We start from the raw sequence: 19,318 nt of genomic DNA on the forward strand, positions 1-19,318 counted from the left end.
TTGAGGAAGTTCTTAGAGGACTTCTCCCTAAAGGGAACAACTTTTCTTCCATTCATCTGGGTGCAGTGGGGCTGCACATCTCTCCCACACCTAAGAATGTGTTCTGGAATTCTGAGTGCAGGGAAGTTCCTCCAACTGACAGCAGCGCCTGGGTTCTAATTGAATCCCTTTGCTTGTCTTCCCTGATGGAAAGCCTAGGCGGGAGTGCGGGGGAAAGTGTGGTTTGGGCTCCAAAACCAAGTATTGGCGATGACCTCTCTATGTTTTGTGGAGGTGTTTAAACTACATCCCTAACCTGGGAACACCTGTGCCCCCATAAAGATCCGTGGAGTCTGTTTCCACACCTCCAGCACACACACGAACACTTGCACAGTTATCCTGAGAGTGGGCAGCCTCCTCCAACTGAGAGCAGGGCCCTGGTTCTTATAAAATCGCTTAATTTGTCTACCCTGTTTGGTTGCCTGATACGGAGTGCTGGGGAAAGGGTGGGTTGGGCTCTAAATCCAAGTATTAGCGAGTGCTTCTCCATGGGATTTGGAGGTTATTAACCAAAAGCCCACAACATGGGAATACCTGTGCTCCTTGAAAAAAGCGTGGACTCTGTATCCCCACCACCAGAACACACATGAAGAAGTTTTCTGCTATCCTGAGTGTGGGCTGGCAATTTCAGGTGACAGAAGCGGCTGGGTTCTAATAGAATCCCTTAGCTTGTAATCCCTGAGTGTTTCCCTAGGACTGACTCTGAGAGAAACCTGGGGGTTGGGCTTTGAGGCCAAATAGTAGCGAGTGTCCCCGATGGAGTGAGGAAGTGTTTAGATGAATTCTCCAAAAAGGGAAACACCTGAGCACCCATTCATCTGCGTGGAGTGGGGCTTCAAATCTCCCCACCACACAAGGTTGGGTTCCAGTATCCTGAGGGTGGGGTAGTTCCTCCAACTGACATCAGCGTCTTGGTTTGAATAGAATCCCTTTGCGTGTCTTCCCTGATGGTTTGCCTAGGCCAGTGTGTGGTTGAAAGTGGGATTTGGGATCTAAAACTAAGTATTAGCGTGTGCCTCTCCATGGGTAGTGGAGATGTTTAAACTACCACCCACAACTTGGGAATTACTGTGACCCCTGAAAAATGCGTGTGCTATGTTTCCCCACGTCCAGCACACACAGGAAGAAGTGTTCTGGGGTTCTGAGTGTGGGGAGGTTCCTCCAACAGACAGCAGCACCTGGGTTGTAATAGAATCCCTTAGCTTGACTTCCCTAAGTGTTTTCCTAGGCCTAGCAGTAAGCGATGGTGGGGAATGGGCTCTAAAGCCAAGTATTAGCGAGTGCATCTCTGTGGGTAGTGGAGGGTTTTAAACTACTTCCTCAAACTTGGAACACCTGTGCCCCATAAAGATGCGTGGAATCTGTTTCCCCACCTCCAGCACACACACGGAGACGTGCTCAGGTATCATGATTGTGGGGAGGCTCCTCCAAATGACAGCAGCGCCTGGGTTCTAAAAGAATCCCTTAGCTTGTCTTCCCTGATGGCATGCCTAGGCTGGAGAGTGGGGGAAAGTGGGGGTTGGGCTCTAAACCAAGTATAAGCGAGAGCCTATCCATGGGATGCGGGTTTTTAACCTACAACCCACAACCATGGAATAAATGTGGCCCCTGAAAGATGCTTTGACTGTTTCCCTACATCCAGCACACACACGAAGATGTGTTCTGGTATTCTGAGTGTGGGGAAGTTCCTCAAACTGACAGCAGCAACTGGATTCTGTTAGTATCCCTTAGCTTCTGTTCCCTGAGTGTTCTTTTAGGCCAGGCCATGAGGGAAAGCTGGGGGTTGGGCTTGGAGGCCACGTAGCAGTGAGTGCCCCCTGATCCATTGAGGAAGTACTTAGAGGACTTCTCCCTAAAGGGAACACCTTTTCCTGCATTCATCTGGGTGCAGTGGGGCTGCACATCTCTCCCACACCTAAGAATGTGTTCTGGAATTCTGAGTGCAGGGAAGTTCCTCCAACTGACAGCAGCGCCTGGGTTCTAATTGAATCCCTTTGCTTGTCTTCCCTGATGGAAAGCCTAGGCGGGAGTGCGGGGGAAAGTGTGGTTTGGGCTCCAAAACCAAGTATTTGCGATGACCTCTCTATGGTTTGTGGAGGTGTTTAAACTACATCCCTAACCTGGGAACACCTGTGCCCCCATAAAGATCCGTGGAGTCTGTTTCCACACCTCCAGCACACACACGAACACTTGCACAGTTATCCTGAGAGTGGGCAGCCTCCTCCAACTGAGAGCAGGGCCTTGGTTCTTATAAAATCGCTTAACTTGTCTACCCTGTTTGGTTGCCTGATACGGAGTGCTGGGGAAAGGGTGGGTTGGGCTCTAAATCCAAGTATTAGCGAGTGCTTCTCCATGGGATTTGGAGGTTATTAACCAAAAGCCCACAACATGGGAATACCTGTGCTCCTTGAAAAAAGCGTGGACTCTGTATCCCCACCACCAGAACACACATGAAGAAGTTTTCTGCTATCCTGAGTGTGGGCTGGCAATTTCAGGTGACAGAAGCGGCTGGGTTCTAATAGAATCCCTTAGCTTGTAATCCCTGAGTGTTTCCCTAGGACTGACTCTGAGAGAAACCTGGGGGTTGGGCTTTGAGGCCAAATAGTAGCGAGTGTCCCCGATGGACTGAGGAAGTATTTAGATGAATTCTCCATAAAGGGAAACACCTGAGCACCCATTCATCTGCGTGGAGTGGGGCTTCAAATCTCCCCACCACACAAGGTTGGGTTCCAGTATCCTGAGGGTGGGGTAGTTCCTCCAACTGACATCAGCGTCTTGGTTTGAATAGAATCCCTTTGCTTGTCTTCCCTGATGGTTTGACTAGGCCAGTGTGTGGTTGAAAGTGGGATTTGGGATCTAAAACTAAGTATTAGCGTGTGCCTCTCCATGGGTAGTGGAGATGTTTAAACTACAACCCACAACTTGGGAATTACTGTGACCCCTGAAAAATGCGTGTGCTATGTTTCCCCACGTCCAGCACACACAGGAAGAAGTGTTCTGGGGTTCTGAGTGTGGGGAGGTTCCTCCAACAGACAGCAGCACCTGGGTTGTAATAGAATCCCTTAGCTTGACTTCCCTAAGTGTATTCCTAGGCCTAGCAGTAAGCGATGGTGGGGGATGGGCTCTAAAGCCAAGTATTAGCGAGTGCATCTCTGTGGGTAGTGGAGGGTTTTAAACTACTTCCTCAAACTTGGAACACCTGTGCCCCATAAAGATGCGTGGAATCTGTTTCCCCACCTCCAGCACACACACGGAGACGTGCTCAGGTATCCTGATTGTGGGGAGGCTCCTCCAAATGACAGCAGCGCCTGGGTTCTAAAAGAATCCCTTAGCTTGTCTTCCCTGATGGCATGCCTAGGCTGGAGAGTGGGGGAAAGTGGGGGTTGGGCTCTAAACCAAGTATAAGCGAGAGCCTATCCATGGGATGTGGGTTTTTAACCTACAACCCACAACCATGGAATAAATGTGGCCCCTGAAAGATGCTTTGACTGTTTCCCTACATCCAGCACACACACGAAGATGTGTTCTGGTGTTCTGAGTGTGGGGAAGTTCCTCAAACTGACAGCAGCACCAAGATTCCATTAGTATCCCTTAGCTTCTGTTCTCTGAGTGTTCTCTTAGACCAGGCCATGAGGGAAAGCTGGGGGTTGGGCTTGGAGGCCACGTAGCAGTGAGTGCCCCCTGATCCATTGAGGAAGTTCTTAGAGGACTTCTCCCTAAAGGGAACATCTTTTCCTGCATACATCTGGGTGCAGTGGGGCTGCACATCTCTCCCACACCTAAGAATGTGTTCTGGAATTCTGAGTGCAGGGAAGTTCCTCCAACTGACAGCAGCGCCTGGGTTCTAATTGAATCCCTTTGCTTGTCTTCCCTGATGGAAAGCCTAGGCGGGAGTGCGGGGGAAAGTGTGGTTTGGGCTCCAAAACCAAGTATTTGCGATGACCTCTCTATGGTTTGTGGAGGTGTTTCAGCTACATCCCTAACCTGGGAACACCTTTGCCCACAAAAAGATCCGTGGAGTCTGTTTCCACACCTCCAGCACACACACGAACACTTGCACAGTTATCCTGAGAGTGGGCAGCCTCCTCCAACTGAGAAGAGGGCCATGGTTCTTATAAAATCGCTTAACTTGTCTACCCTGTTTGGTTGCCTGATACGGAGTGCTGGGGAAAGGGTGGGTTGGGCTCTAAATCCAAGTATTAGCGAGTGCTTCTCCATGGGATTTGGAGGTTATTAACCAAAAGCCCACAACATGGGAATACCTGTGCTCCTTGAAAAAAGCGTGGACTCTGTATCCCCACCACCAGAACACACATGAAGAAGTTTTCTGCTATCCTGAGTGTGGGCTGGCAATTTCAGGTGACAGAAGCGGCTGGGTTCTAATAGAATCCCTTAGCTTGTAATCCCTGAGTGTTTCCCTAGGACTGACTCTGAGAGAAACCTGGGGGTTGGGCTTTGAGGCCAAATAGTAGCGAGTGTCCCCGATGGAGTGAGGAAGTGTTTAGATGAATTCTCCAAAAAGGGAAACACCTGAGCACCCATTCATCTGCGTGGAGTGGGGCTTCAAATCTCCCCACCACACAAGGTTGGGTTCCAGTATCCTGAGGGTGGGGTAGTTCCTCCAACTGACATCAGCGTCTTGGTTTGAATAGAATCCCTTTGCTTGTCTTCCCTGATGGTTTGCCTAGGCCAGTGTGTGGTTGAAAGTGGGATGTGGGATCTAAAACTAAGTATTAGCGTGTGCCTCTCCATGGGTAGTGGAGATGTTTAAACTACAACCCACAACTTGGGAATTACTGTGACCCCTGAAAAATGCGTGTGCTATGTTTCCCCACGTCCAGCACACACAGGAAGAAGTGTTCTGGGGTTCTGAGTGTGGGGAGGATTCTCCAACAGACAGCAGCACCTGGGTTGTAATAAAATCCCTTAGCTTGACTTCCCTAAGTGTTTTCCTAGGCCTAGCAGTAAGCGATGGTGGGGGATGGGCTCTAAAGCCAAGTATTAGCGAGTGCATCTCTGTGGGTAGTGGAGGATTTTAAACTACTTCCCCAACCTTGGAACACCTGTGCCCCATAAAGATGCGTGGAATCTGTTTCCCCACCTCCAGCACACACACGGAGACGTGCTCAGGTATCCTGATTGTGGGGAGGCTCCTCCAAATGACAGCAGCGCCTGGGTCCAAAAGGAATCCCTTAGCTTGTCTTCCCTGATGGCATGCCTAGGCTGGAGAGTGGGGGAAAGTGTGGGTTGGGCTCTAAACCAAGTATAAGCGAGAGCCTATCCATGGGATGTGGGTTTTTAACCTACAGCCCACAACCATGGAATAAATGTGCCCCCTGAAAGATGCTTTGACTGTTTCCCTACATCCAGCACACACACGAAGATGTGTTCTTGTATTCTGAGTGTGGGGATGTTCCTCAAACTGACAGCAGCACCTGGATTCTATTAGTATCCCTTAGCTTCTGTTCCCTGAGTGTTCTTTTACGCCAGGCCATGAGGGAAAGCTGGGGGTTGGGCTTGGAGGCCACGTAGCAGTGAGTGCCCCCTGATCCATTGAGGAAGTTCTTAGAGGACTTCTCCCTAAAGGGAACAACTTTTCTTCCATTCATCTGGGTGCAGTGGGGCTGCACATCTCTCCCACACCTAAGAATGTGTTCTGGAATTCTGAGTGCAGGGAAGTTCCTCCAACTGACAGCAGCGCCTGGGTTCTAATTGAATCCCTTTGCTTGTCTTCCCTGATGGAAAGCCTAGGCAGGAGTGCGGGGGAAAGTGTGGTTTGGGCTCCAAAACCAAGTATTGGCGATGACCTCTCTATGTTTTGTGGAGGTGTTTAAACTACATCCCTAACCTGGGAACACCTGTGCCCCCATAAAGATCCGTGGAGTCTGTTTCCACACCTCCAGCACACACACGAACACTTGCACAGTTATCCTGAGAGTGGGCAGCCTCCTCCAACTGAGAGCAGGGCCTTGGTTCTTATAAAATCGCTTAACTTGTCTACCCTGTTTGGTTGCCTGATACGGAGTGCTGGGGAAAGGGTGGGTTGGGCTCTAAATCCAAGTATTAGCGAGTGCTTCTCCATGGGATTTGGAGGTTATTAACCAAAAGCCCACAACATGGGAATACCTGTGCTCCTTGAAAAAAGCGTGGACTCTGTATCCCCACCACCAGAACACACATGAAGAAGTTTTCTGCTATCCTGAGTGTGGGCTGGCAATTTCAGGTGACAGAAGCGGCTGGGTTCTAATAGAATCCCTTAGCTTGTAATCCCTGAGTGTTTCCCTAGGACTGACTCTGAGAGAAACCTGGGGGTTGGGCTTTGAGGCCAAATAGTAGCGAGTGTCCCCGATGGAGTGAGGAAGTATTTAGATGAATTCTCCAAAAAGGGAAACACCTGAGCACCCATTCATCTGCGTGGAGTGGGGCTTCAAATCTCCCCACCACACAAGGTTGGGTTCCAGTATCCTGAGGGTGGGGTAGTTCCTCCAACTGACATCAGCGTCTTGGTTTGAATAGAATCCCTTTGCGTGTCTTCCCTGATGGTTTGCCTAGGCCAGTGTGTGGTTGAAAGTGGGATTTGGGATCTAAAACTAAGTATTAGCGTGTGCCTCTCCATGGGTAGTGGAGATGTTTAAACTACAACCCACAACTTGGGAATTACTGTGACCCCTGAAAAATGCGTGTGCTATGTTTCCCCACGTCCAGCACACACAGGAAGAAGTGTTCTGGGGTTCTGAGTGTGGGGAGGTTCCTCCAACAGACAGCAGCACCTGGGTTGTAATAGAATCCCTTAGCTTGACTTCCCTAAGTGTTTTCCTAGGCCTAGCAGTAAGCGATGGTGGGGAATGGGCTCTAAAGCCAAGTATTAGCGAGTGCATCTCTGTGGGTAGTGGAGGGTTTTAAACTACTTCCTCAAACTTGGAACACCTGTGCCGCATAAAGATGCGTGGAATCTGTTTCCCCACCTCCAGCACACACACGGAGACGTGCTCAGGTATCCTGATTGTGGGGAGGCTCCTCCAAATGACAGCAGCGCCTGGGTTCTAAAAGAATCCCTTAGCTTGTCTTCCCTGATGGCATGCCTAGGCTGGAGAGTGGGGGAAAGTGGGGGTTGGGCTCTAAACCAACTATAAGCGAGAGCCTATCCATGGGATGTGGGTTTTTAACCTACAACACACAACCATGGAATAAATGTGCCCCCTGAAAGATGCTTTGACTGTTTCCCTACATCCAGCACACACACGAAGATGTGTTCTGGTATTCTGAGTGTGGGGAAGTTCCTCAAACTGACAGCAGCACCAAGATTCCATTAGTATCCCTTAGCTTCTGTTCTCTGAGTGTTCTCTTAGACCAGGCCATGAGGGAAAGCTGGGGGTTGGGCTTGGAGGCCACGTAGCAGTGAGTGCCCCCTGATCCATTGAGGAAGTTCTTAGAGGACTTCTCCCTAAAGGGAACATATTTTCCTGCATACATCTGGGTGCAGTGGGGCTGCACATCTCTCCCACACCTAAGAATGTGTTCTGGAATTCTGAGTGCAGGGAAGTTCCTCCAACTGACAGCAGCGCCTGGGTTCTAATTGAATCCCTTTGCTTGTCTTCCCTGATGGAAAGCCTAGGCGGGAGTGCGGGGGAAAGTGTGGTTTGGGCTCCAAAACCAAGTATTTGCGATGACTTCTCTATGGTTTGTGGAGGTGTTTAAGCTACATCCCTAACCTGGGAACACCTGTGCCCCCATAAAGATCCGTGGAGTCTGTTTCCACACCTCCAGCACACACACGAACACTTGCACAGTTATCCTGAGAGTGGGCAGCCTCCTCCAACTGAGAGCAGGGCCTTGGTTCTTATTAAATCGCTTAACTTCTCTACCCTGTTTGGTTGCCTGATACGGAGTGCTGGGGAAAGGGTGGGTTGGGCTCTAAATCCAAGTATTAGCGAGTGCTTCTCCATGGGATTTGGAGGTTATTAACCAAAAGCCCACAACATGGGAATACCTGTGCTCCTTGAAAAAAGCGTGGACTCTGTATCCCCACCACCAGAACACACATGAAGAAGTTTTCTGCTATCCTGAGTGTGGGCTGGCAATTTCAGGTGACAGAAGCGGCTGGGTTCTAATAGAATCCCTTAGCTTGTAATCCCTGAGTGTTTCCCTAGGACTGACTCTGAGAGAAACCTGGGGGTTGGGCTTTGAGACCAAATAATAGCGAGTGTCCCCGATGGACTGAGGAAGTATTTAGATGAATTCTCCCTAAAGGGAAACAACTGAGCACCCATTCATCTGCGTGGAGTGGGGCTTCAAATCTCCCCACCACACAAGGTTGGGTCCAGTATCCTGAGGGTGGGGTAGTTCCTCCAACTGACATCAGCGTCTTGGTTTTAATAGAATCCCTTTGCGTGTCTTCCCTGATGGTTTGCCTAGGCCAGTGTGTGGTTGAAAGTGGGATTTGGGATCTAAAACTAAGTATTAGCGTGTGCCTCTCCATGGGTAGTGGAGATGTTTAAACTACAACCCACAACTTGGGAGTTACTGTGACCCCTGAAAAATGCGTGTGCTATGTTTCCCCACGTCCAGCACACACAGGAAGAAGTGTTCTGGGGTTGTGAGTGTGGGGAGGTTCCTCCAACAGACAGCAGCACCTGGGTTGTAATAGAATCCCTTAGCTTGACTTCCCTAAGTGTTTTCCTAGGCCTAGCAGTAAGAGATGGTGGGGGATGGGCTCTAAAGCCAAGTATTAGCGAGTGCATCTCTGTGGGTAGTGGAGGGTTTTAAACTACTTCCCCAAACTTGGAACACCTGTGCCCCATAAAGATGCGTGGAATCTGTTTCCCCACCTCCAGCACACACACGGAGACGTGCTCAGGAATCCTGATTGTGGGGATGCTCCTCCAAATGACAGCAGCGCCTGGGTTCTAAAAGAATCCCTTAGCTTGTCTTCCCTGATGGCATGCCTAGGCTGGAGAGTGGGGGAATGTGGGGGTTGGGCTCTAAACCAAGTATAAGCGAGAGCCTATCCATGGGATGTGGGTTTTTAACCTACAACCCACAACCATGGAATAAATGTGCCCCCTGAAAGATGCTTTGACTGTTTCCCTACATCCAGCACACACACGAAGATGTGTTCTGGTATTCTGAGTGTGGGGAAGTTCCTCAAACTGACAGCAGCAACTGGATTCTATTAGTATCCCTTAGCTTCTGTTCCCTGAGTGTTCTTTTAGGCCAGGCCATGAGGGAAAGCTGGGGGTTGGGCTTGGAGGCCACGTAGCAGTGAGTGCCCCCTGATCCATTGAGGAAGTACTTAGAGGACTTCTCCCTAAAGGGAACACCTTTTCCTGCATTCATCTGGGTGCAGTGGGGCTGCACATCTCTCCCACACCTAAGAATGTGTTCTGGAATTCTGAGTGCAGGGAAGTTCCTCCAACTGACAGCAGCGCCTGGGTTCTAATTGAATCCCTTTGCTTGTCTTCCCTGATGGAAAGCCTAGGCGGGAGTGCGGGAGAAAGTGTGGTTTGGGCTCCAAAACCAAGTATTTGCGATGACCTCTCTATGGTTTGTGGAGGTGTTTAAACTACATCCCTAACCTGGGAACACCTGTGCCCCCATAAAGATCCGTGGAGTCTGTTTCCACACCTCCAGCACACACACGAACACTTGCACAGTTATCCTGAGAGTGGGCAGCCTCCTCCAACTGAGAGCAGGGCCTTGGTTCTTATAAAATCGCTTAACTTGTCTACCCTGTTTGGTTGCCTGATACGGAGTGCTGGGGAAAGGGTGGGTTGGGCTCTAAATCCAAGTATTAGCGAGTGCTTCTCCATGGGATTTGGAGGTTATTAACCAAAAGCCCACAACATGGGAATACCTGTGCTCCTTGAAAAAAGCGTGGACTCTGTATCCCCACCACCAGAACACACATGAAGAAGTTTTCTGCTATCCTGAGTGTGGGCTGGCAATTTCAGGTGACAGAAGCGGCTGGGTTCTAATAGAATCCCTTAGCTTGTAATCCCTGAGTGTTTCCCTAGGACTGACTCTGAGAGAAACCTGGGGGTTGGGCTTTGAGGCCAAATAGTAGCGAGTGTCCCCGATGGAGTGAGGAAGTATTTAGATGAATTCTCCAAAAAGGGAAACACCTGAGCACCCATTCATCTGCGTGGAGTGGGGCTTCAAATCTCCCCACCACACAAGGTTGGGTTCCAGTATCCTGAGGGTGGGGTAGTTCCTCCAACTGACATCAGCGTCTTGGTTTGAATAGAATCCCTTTGCGTGTCTTCCCTGATGGTTTGCCTAGGCCAGTGTGTGGTTGAAAGTGGGATTTGGGATCTAAAACTAAGTATTAGCGTGTGCCTCTCCATGGGTAGTGGAGATGTTTAAACTACAACCCACAACTTGGGAATTACTGTGACCCCTGAAAAATGCGTGTGCTATGTTTCCCAACGTCCAGCACACACAGGAAGAAGTGTTCTGGGGTTCTGAGTGTGGGGAGGTTCCTCCAACAGACAGCAGCACCTGGGTTGTAATAGAATCCCTTAGCTTGACTTCCCTAAGTGTTTTCCTAGGCCTAGCAGTAAGCGATGGTGGGGAATGGGCTCTAAAGCCAAGTATTAGCGAGTGCATCTCTGTGGGTAGTGGAGGGTTTTAAACTACTTCCCCAAACTTGGAACACCTGTGCCCCATAAAGATGCGTGGAATCTGTTTCCCCACCTCCAGCACACACACGGAGACGTGCTCAGGTATCCTGATTGTGGGGAGGCTCCTCCAAATGACAGCAGCGCCTGGGTTCTAAAAGAATCCCTTAGCTTGTCTTCCCTGATGGCATGCCTAGGCTGGAGAGTGGGGGAAAGTGGGGGTTGGGCTCTAAACCAACTATAAGCGAGAGCCTATCCATGGGATGTGGGTTTTTAACCTACAACACACAACCATGGAATAAATGTGCCCCCTGAAAGATGCTTTGACTGTTTCCCTACATCCAGCACACACACGAAGATGTGTTCTGGTATTCTGAGTGTGGGGAAGTTCCTCAAACTGACAGCAGCACCAAGATTCCATTAGTATCCCTTAGCTTCTGTTCTCTGAGTGTTCTCTTAGACCAGGCCATGAGGGAAAGCTGGGGGTTGGGCTTGGAGGCCACGTAGCAGTGAGTGCCCCCTGATCCATTGAGGAAGTTCTTAGAGGACTTCTCCCTAAAGGGAACATATTTTCCTGCATACATCTGGGTGCAGTGGGGCTGCACATCTCTCCCACACCTAAGAATGTGTTCTGGAATTCTGAGTGCAGGGAAGTTCCTCCAACTGACAGCAGCGCCTGGGTTCTAATTGAATCCCTTTGCTTGTCTTCCCTGATGGAAAGCCTAGGCGGGAGTGCGGGGGAAAGTGTGGTTTGGGCTCCAAAACCAAGTATTTGCGATGACTTCTCTATGGTTTGTGGAGGTGTTTAAGCTACATCCCTAACCTGGGAACACCTGTGCCCCCATAAAGATCCGTGGAGTCTGTTTCCACACCTCCAGCACACACACGAACACTTGCACAGTTATCCTGAGAGTGGGCAGCCTCCTCCAACTGAGAGCAGGGCCTTGGTTCTTATTAAATCGCTTAACTTCTCTACCCTGTTTGGTTGCCTGATACGGAGTGCTGGGGAAAGGGTGGGTTGGGCTCTAAATCCAAGTATTAGCGAGTGCTTCTCCATGGGATTTGGAGGTTATTAACCAAAAGCCCACAACATGGGAATACCTGTGCTCCTTGAAAAAAGCGTGGACTCTGTATCCCCACCACCAGAACACACATGAAGAAGTTTTCTGCTATCCTGAGTGTGGGCTGGCAATTTCAGGTGACAGAAGCGGCTGGGTTCTAATAGAATCCCTTAGCTTGTAATCCCTGAGTGTTTCCCTAGGACTGACTCTGAGAGAAACCTGGGGGTTGGGCTTTGAGACCAAATAATAGCGAGTGTCCCCGATGGACTGAGGAAGTATTTAGATGAATTCTCCCTAAAGGGAAACAACTGAGCACCCATTCATCTGCGTGGAGTGGGGCTTCAAATCTCCCCACCACACAAGGTTGGGTCCAGTATCCTGAGGGTGGGGTAGTTCCTCCAACTGACATCAGCGTCTTGGTTTTAATAGAATCCCTTTGCGTGTCTTCCCTGATGGTTTGCCTAGGCCAGTGTGTGGTTGAAAGTGGGATTTGGGATCTAAAACTAAGTATTAGCGTGTGCCTCTCCATGGGTAGTGGAGATGTTTAAACTACAACCCACAACTTGGGAGTTACTGTGACCCCTGAAAAATGCGTGTGCTATGTTTCCCCACGTCCAGCACACACAGGAAGAAGTGTTCTGGGGTTGTGAGTGTGGGGAGGTTCCTCCAACAGACAGCAGCACCTGGGTTGTAATAGAATCCCTTAGCTTGACTTCCCTAAGTGTTTTCCTAGGCCTAGCAGTAAGAGATGGTGGGGGATGGGCTCTAAAGCCAAGTATTAGCGAGTGCATCTCTGTGGGTAGTGGAGGGTTTTAAACTACTTCCCCAAACTTGGAACACCTGTGCCCCATAAAGATGCGTGGAATCTGTTTCCCCACCTCCAGCACACACACGGAGACGTGCTCAGGAATCCTGATTGTGGGGATGCTCCTCCAAATGACAGCAGCGCCTGGGTTCTAAAAGAATCCCTTAGCTTGTCTTCCCTGATGGCATGCCTAGGCTGGAGAGTGGGGGAATGTGGGGGTTGGGCTCTAAACCAAGTATAAGCGAGAGCCTATCCATGGGATGTGGGTTTTTAACCTACAACCCACAACCATGGAATAAATGTGCCCCCTGAAAGATGCTTTGACTGTTTCCCTACATCCAGCACACACACGAAGATGTGTTCTGGTATTCTGAGTGTGGGGAAGTTCCTCAAACTGACAGCAGCAACTGGATTCTATTAGTATCCCTTAGCTTCTGTTCCCTGAGTGTTCTTTTAGGCCAGGCCATGAGGGAAAGCTGGGGGTTGGGCTTGGAGGCCACGTAGCAGTGAGTGCCCCCTGATCCATTGAGGAAGTACTTAGAGGACTTCTCCCTAAAGGGAACACCTTTTCCTGCATTCATCTGGGTGCAGTGGGGCTGCACATCTCTCCCACACCTAAGAATGTGTTCTGGAATTCTGAGTGCAGGGAAGTTCCTCCAACTGACAGCAGCGCCTGGGTTCTAATTGAATCCCTTTGCTTGTCTTCCCTGATGGAAAGCCTAGGCGGGAGTGCGGGAGAAAGTGTGGTTTGGGCTCCAAAACCAAGTATTTGCGATGACCTCTCTATGGTTTGTGGAGGTGTTTAAACTACATCCCTAACCTGGGAACACCTGTGCCCCCATAAAGATCCGTGGAGTCTGTTTCCACACCTCCAGCACACACACGAACACTTGCACAGTTATCCTGAGAGTGGGCAGCCTCCTCCAACTGAGAGCAGGGCCTTGGTTCTTATAAAATCGCTTAACTTGTCTACCCTGTTTGGTTGCCTGATACGGAGTGCTGGGGAAAGGGTGGGTTGGGCTCTAAATCCAAGTATTAGCGAGTGCTTCTCCATGGGATTTGGAGGTTATTAACCAAAAGCCCACAACATGGGAATACCTGTGCTCCTTGAAAAAAGCGTGGACTCTGTATCCCCACCACCAGAACACACATGAAGAAGTTTTCTGCTATCCTGAGTGTGGGCTGGCAATTTCAGGTGACAGAAGCGGCTGGGTTCTAATAGAATCCCTTAGCTTGTAATCCCTGAGTGTTTCCCTAGGACTGACTCTGAGAGAAACCTGGGGGTTGGGCTTTGAGGCCAAATAGTAGCGAGTGTCCCCGATGGACTGAGGAAGTATTTAGATGAATTCTCCATAAAGGGAAACACCTGAGCACCCATTCATCTGCGTGGAGTGGGGCTTCAAATCTCCCCACCACACAAGGTTGGGTTCCAGTATCCTGAGGGTGGGGTAGTTCCTCCAACTGACATCAGCGTCTTGGTTTGAATAGAATCCCTTTGCTTGTCTTCCCTGATGGTTTGCCTAGGCCAGTGTGTGGTAGAAAGTGGGATTTGGGATCTAAAACTAAGTATTACCGTGTGCCTCTCCATGGGTAGTGGAGATGTTTAAACTACAACCCACAACTTGGGAATTACTGTGACCCCTGAAAAATGCGTGTGCTATGTTTCCCCACGTCCAGCACACACAGGAAGAAGTGTTCTGGGGTTCTGAGTGTGGGGAGGTTCCTCCAACAGACAGCAGCACCTGGGTTGTAATAGAATCCCTTAGCTTGACTTCCCTAAGTGTTTTCCTAGGCCTAGCAGTAAGCGATGGTGGGGGATGGGCTCTAAAGCCAAGTATTAGCGAGTGCATCTCTGTGGGTAGTGGAGGGTTTTAAACTACTTCCTCAAACTTGGAACACCTGTGCCCCATAAAGATGCGTGGAATCTGTTTCCCCACCTCCAGCACACACACGGAGACGTGCTCAGGTATCCTGATTGTGGGGAGGCTCCTCCAAATGACAGCAGCGCCTGGGTTCTAAAAGAATCCCTTAGCTTGTCTTCCCTGATGGAATGCCTAGGCTGGAGAGTGGGGGAAAGTGGGGGTTGGGCTCTAAACCAAGTATAAGCGAGAGCCTATTCATGGGATGTGGGTTTTTAACCTACAACCCACAACCATGGAATAAATGTGGCCCCTGAAAGATGCTTTGACTGTTTCCCTACATCCAGCAGACACACGAAGATGTGTTCTGGTATTCTGAGTGTGGGGAAGTTCCTCAAACTGACAGCAGCACCAAGATTCCATTAGTATCCCTTAGCTTCTGTTCTCTGAGTGTTCTCTTAGACCAGGCCATGAGGGAAAGCTGGGGGTTGGGCTTGGAGGCCACGTAGCAGTGAGTGCCCCCTGATCCATTGAGGAAGTTCTTAGAGGACTTCTCCCTAAAGGGAACATATTTTCCTGCATACATCTGGGTGCAGTGGGGCTGCACATCTCTCCCACACCTAAGAATGTGTTCTGGAATTCTGAGTGCAGGGAAGTTCCTCCAACTGACAGCAGCGCCTGGGTTCTAATTGAATCCCTTTGCTTGTCTTCCCTGATGGAAAGCCTAGGCGGGAGTGCGGGGGAAATTGTGGTTTGGGCTCCAAAACCAAGTATTTGCGATGACCTCTCTATGGTTTGTGGAGGTGTTTCAGCTACATCCCTAACCTGGGAACACCTTTGCCCACAAAAAGATCCGTGGAGTCTGTTTCCACACCTCCAGCACACACACGAACACTTGCACAGTTATCCTGAGAGTGGGCAGCCTCCTCCAACTGAGAAGAGGGCCATGGTTCTTATAAAATCGCTTAACTTGTCTACCCTGTTTGGTTGCCTGATACGGAGTGCTGGGGAAAGGGTGGGTTGGGCTCTAAATCCAAGTATTAGCGAGTGCTTCTCCATGGGATTTGGAGGTTATTAACCAAAAGCCCACAACATGGGAATACCTGTGCTCCTTGAAAAAAGCGTGGACTCTGTATCCCCACCACCAGAACACACATGAAGGAGTTTTCTGCTATCCTGAGTGTGGGCTGGCAATTTCAGGTGACAGAAGTGGCTGGGTTCTAATAGAATCCCTTAGTTTGTAATCCCTGAGTGTTTCCCTAGGACTGACTCTGAGAGAAACCTGGGGGTTGGGCTTTGAGGCCAAATAGTAGCGAGTGTCCCCGATGGAGTGAGGAAGTGTTTAGATGAATTCTCCAAAAAGGGAAACACCTGAGCACCCATTCATCTGCGTGGAGTGGGGCTTCAAATCTCCCCACCACACAAGGTTGGGTTCCAGTATCCTGAGGGTGGGGTAGTTCCTCCAACTGACATCAGCGTCTTGGTTTGAATAGAATCCCTTTGCTTGTCTTCCCTGATGGTTTGCCTAGGCCAGTGTGTGGTTGAAAGTGGGATTTGGGATCTAAAACTAAGTATTAGCGTGTGCCTCTCCATGGGTAGTGGAGATGTTTAAACTACAACCCACAAATTGGGAATTACTGTGACCCCTGAAAAATGCGTGTGCTATGTTTCCCCACGTCCAGCACACACAGGAAGAAGTTTTCTGGGGTTCTCAGTGTGGGGAGGATTCTCCAACAGACAGCAGCACCTGGGTTGTAATAAAATCCCTTAGCTTGACTTCCCTAAGTGTTTTCCTAGGCCTAGCAGTAAGCGATGGTGGGGGATGGGCTCTAAAGCCAAGTATTAGCGAGTGCATCTCTGTGGGTAGTGGAGGATTTTAAACTACTTCCCCAACCTTGGAACACCTGTGCCCCATAAAGATGCGTGGAATCTGTTTCCCCACCTCCAGCACACACACGGAGACGTGCTCAGGTATCCTGATTGTGGGGAGGCTCCTCCAAATGACAGCAGCGCCTGGGTCCAAAAGGAATCCCTTAGCTTGTCTTCCCTGATGGCATGCCTAGGCTGGAGAGTGGGGGAAAGTGTGGGTTGGGCTCTAAACCAAGTATAAGCGAGAGCCTATCCATGGGATGTGGGTTTTTAACCTACAGCCCACAACCATGGAATAAATGTGCCCCCTGAAAGATGCTTTGACTGTTTCCCTACATCCAGCACACACACGAAGATGTGTTCTTGTATTCTGAGTGTGGGGATGTTCCTCAAACTGACAGCAGCACCTGGATTCTATTAGTATCCCTTAGCTTCTGTTCCCTGAGTGTTCTTTTAGGCCAGGCCATGAGGGAAAGCTGGGGGTTGGGCTTGGAGGCCACGTAGCAGTGAGTGCCCCCTGATCCATTGAGGAAGTACTTAGAGGACTTCTCCCTAAAGGGAACAACTTTTCTTCCATTCATCTGGGTGCAGTGGGCCTGCACATCTCTCCAATACCTAAGAATGTGTTCTGGAATTCTCAGTGCAGGGAAGATCCTCCAACTGACTGCATCGCCTGGGTTCTAATTGAAACCCTTTGCTTGTCTTCCCTGATGGAAAGCCTAGGCGGGAGTGCGGGGGAAAGTGTGGTTTGGGCTCCAAAACCAAGTATTTGCGATGACCTCTCTATGGTTTGTGGAGGTGTTTAAACTACATCCCTAACCTGGGAACACCTGTGCCCCCATAAAGATCCGTGGAGTCTGTCTCCACACCTCCAGGACACACACGAACACTTGCACAGTTATCCTGAGAGTGGGCAGCCTCCTCCAACTGAGAGCAGGGCCTTGGTTCTTATAAAATCGCTTAACTTGTCTACCCTGTTTGGTTGCCTGATACGGAGTGCTGGGGAAAGGGTGGGTTGGGCTCTAAATCCAAGTATTAGCGAGTGCTTCTCCATGGGATTTGGAGGTTATTAACCAAAAGCCCACAACATGGGAATACCTGTGCTCCTTGAAAAAAGCGTGGACTCTGTATCCCCACCACCAGAACACACATGAAGAAGTTTTCTGCTATCCTGAGTGTGGGCTGGCAATTTCAGGTGACAGAAGCGGCTGGGTTCTAATAGAATCCCTTAGCTTGTAATCCCTGAGTGTTTCCCTAGGACTGACTCTGAGAGAAACCTGGGGGTTGGGCTTTGAGGCCAAATAGTAGCGAGTGTCCCCGATGGACTGAGGAAGTATTTAGATGAATTCTCCATAAAGGGAAACACCTGAGCACCCATTCATCTGCGTGGAGTGGGGCTTCAAATCTCCCCACCACACAAGGTTGGGTTCCAGTATCCTGAGGGTGGGGTAGTTCCTCCAACTGACATCAGCGTCTTGGTTTGAATAGAATCCCTTTGCTTGTCTTCCCTGATGGTTTGCCTAGGCCAGTGTGTGGTTGAAAGTGGGATTTGGGATCTAAAACTAAGTATTAGCGTGTGCCTCTCCATGGGTAGTGGAGATGTTTAAACTACAACCCACAAATTGGGAATTACTGTGACCCCTGAAAAATGCGTGTGCTATGTTTCCCCACGTCCAGCACACACAGGAAGAAGTGTTCTGGGGTTCTGAGTGTGGGGAGGTTCCTCCAACAGACAGCAGCACCTGGGTTTTAATAGAATCCCTTAGCTTGACTTCCTTAAGTGTTTTCCTAGGCCTAGCAGTAAGCGATGGTGGGGGATGGGCTCTAAAGCCAAGTATTAGCGAGTGCATCTCTGTGGGTAGTGGAGGGTTTTAAACTACTTCCCCAACCTTGGAACACCTGTGCCCCATAAAGATGCGTGGAATCTGTTTCCCCACCTCCAGCACACACCCGGAGACGTGCTCAGGTATCCTGATTGTGGGGAGGCTCCCCCAAATGACAGCAGCGCCTGGGTTCTAAAAGAATCCCTTAGCTTGTCTTCCCTGATGGCATGCCTAGGCTGGAGAGTGGGGGAAAGTGGGGGTTGGGCTCTAAACCAAGTATAAGCGAGAGCCTATCCATGGGATGTGGGTTTTTAACCTACAACCCACAACCATGGAATAAATGTGCCCCCTGAAAGATGCTTTGACTGTTTCCCTACATCCAGCACACACACGAAGATGTGTTCTTGTATTCTGAGTGTGGGGATGTTCCTCAAACTGACAGCAGCACCTGGATTCTATTAGTATCCCTTAGCTTCTGTTCCCTGAGTGTTCTTTTACGCCAGGCCATGAGGGAAAGCTGGGGGTTGGGCTTGGAGGCCACGTAGCAGTGAGTGCCCCCTGATCCATTGAGGAAGTTCTTAGAGGACTTCTCCCTAAAGGGAACAACTTTTCTTCCATTCATCTGGGTGCAGTGGGGCTGCACATCTCTCCCACACCTAAGAATGTGTTCTGGAATTCTGAGTGCAGGGAAGTTCCTCCAACTGACAGCAGCGCCTGGGTTCTAATTGAATCCCTTTGCTTGTCTTCCCTGATGGAAAGCCTAGGCGGGAGTGCGGGGGAAAGTGTGGTTTGGGCTCCAAAACCAAGTATTGGCGATGACCTCTCTATGTTTTGTGGAGGTGTTTAAACTACATCCCTAACCTGGGAACACCTGTGCCCCCATAAAGATCCGTGGAGTCTGTTTCCACACCTCCAGCACACACACGAACACTTGCACAGTTATCCTGAGAGTGGGCAGCCTCCTCCAACTGAGAGCAGGGCCTTGGTTCTTATAAAATCGCTTAACTTGTCTACCCTGTTTGGTTGCCTGATACGGAGTGCTGGGGAAAGGGTGGGTTGGGCTCTAAATCCAAGTATTAGTGAGTGCTTCTCCATGGGATTTGGAGGTTATTAACCAAAAGCCCACAACATGGGAATACCTGTGCTCCTTGAAAAAAGCGTGGACTCTGTATCCCCACCACCAGAACACACATGAAGAAGTTTTCTGCTATCCTGAGTGTGGGCTGGCAATTTCAGGTGACAGAAG

This window comes from Vicugna pacos, chromosome 18 (assembly GCF_048564905.1).
Source record: "Vicugna pacos chromosome 18, VicPac4, whole genome shotgun sequence".
NCBI lineage: Eukaryota > Metazoa > Chordata > Mammalia > Artiodactyla > Camelidae > Vicugna > Vicugna pacos.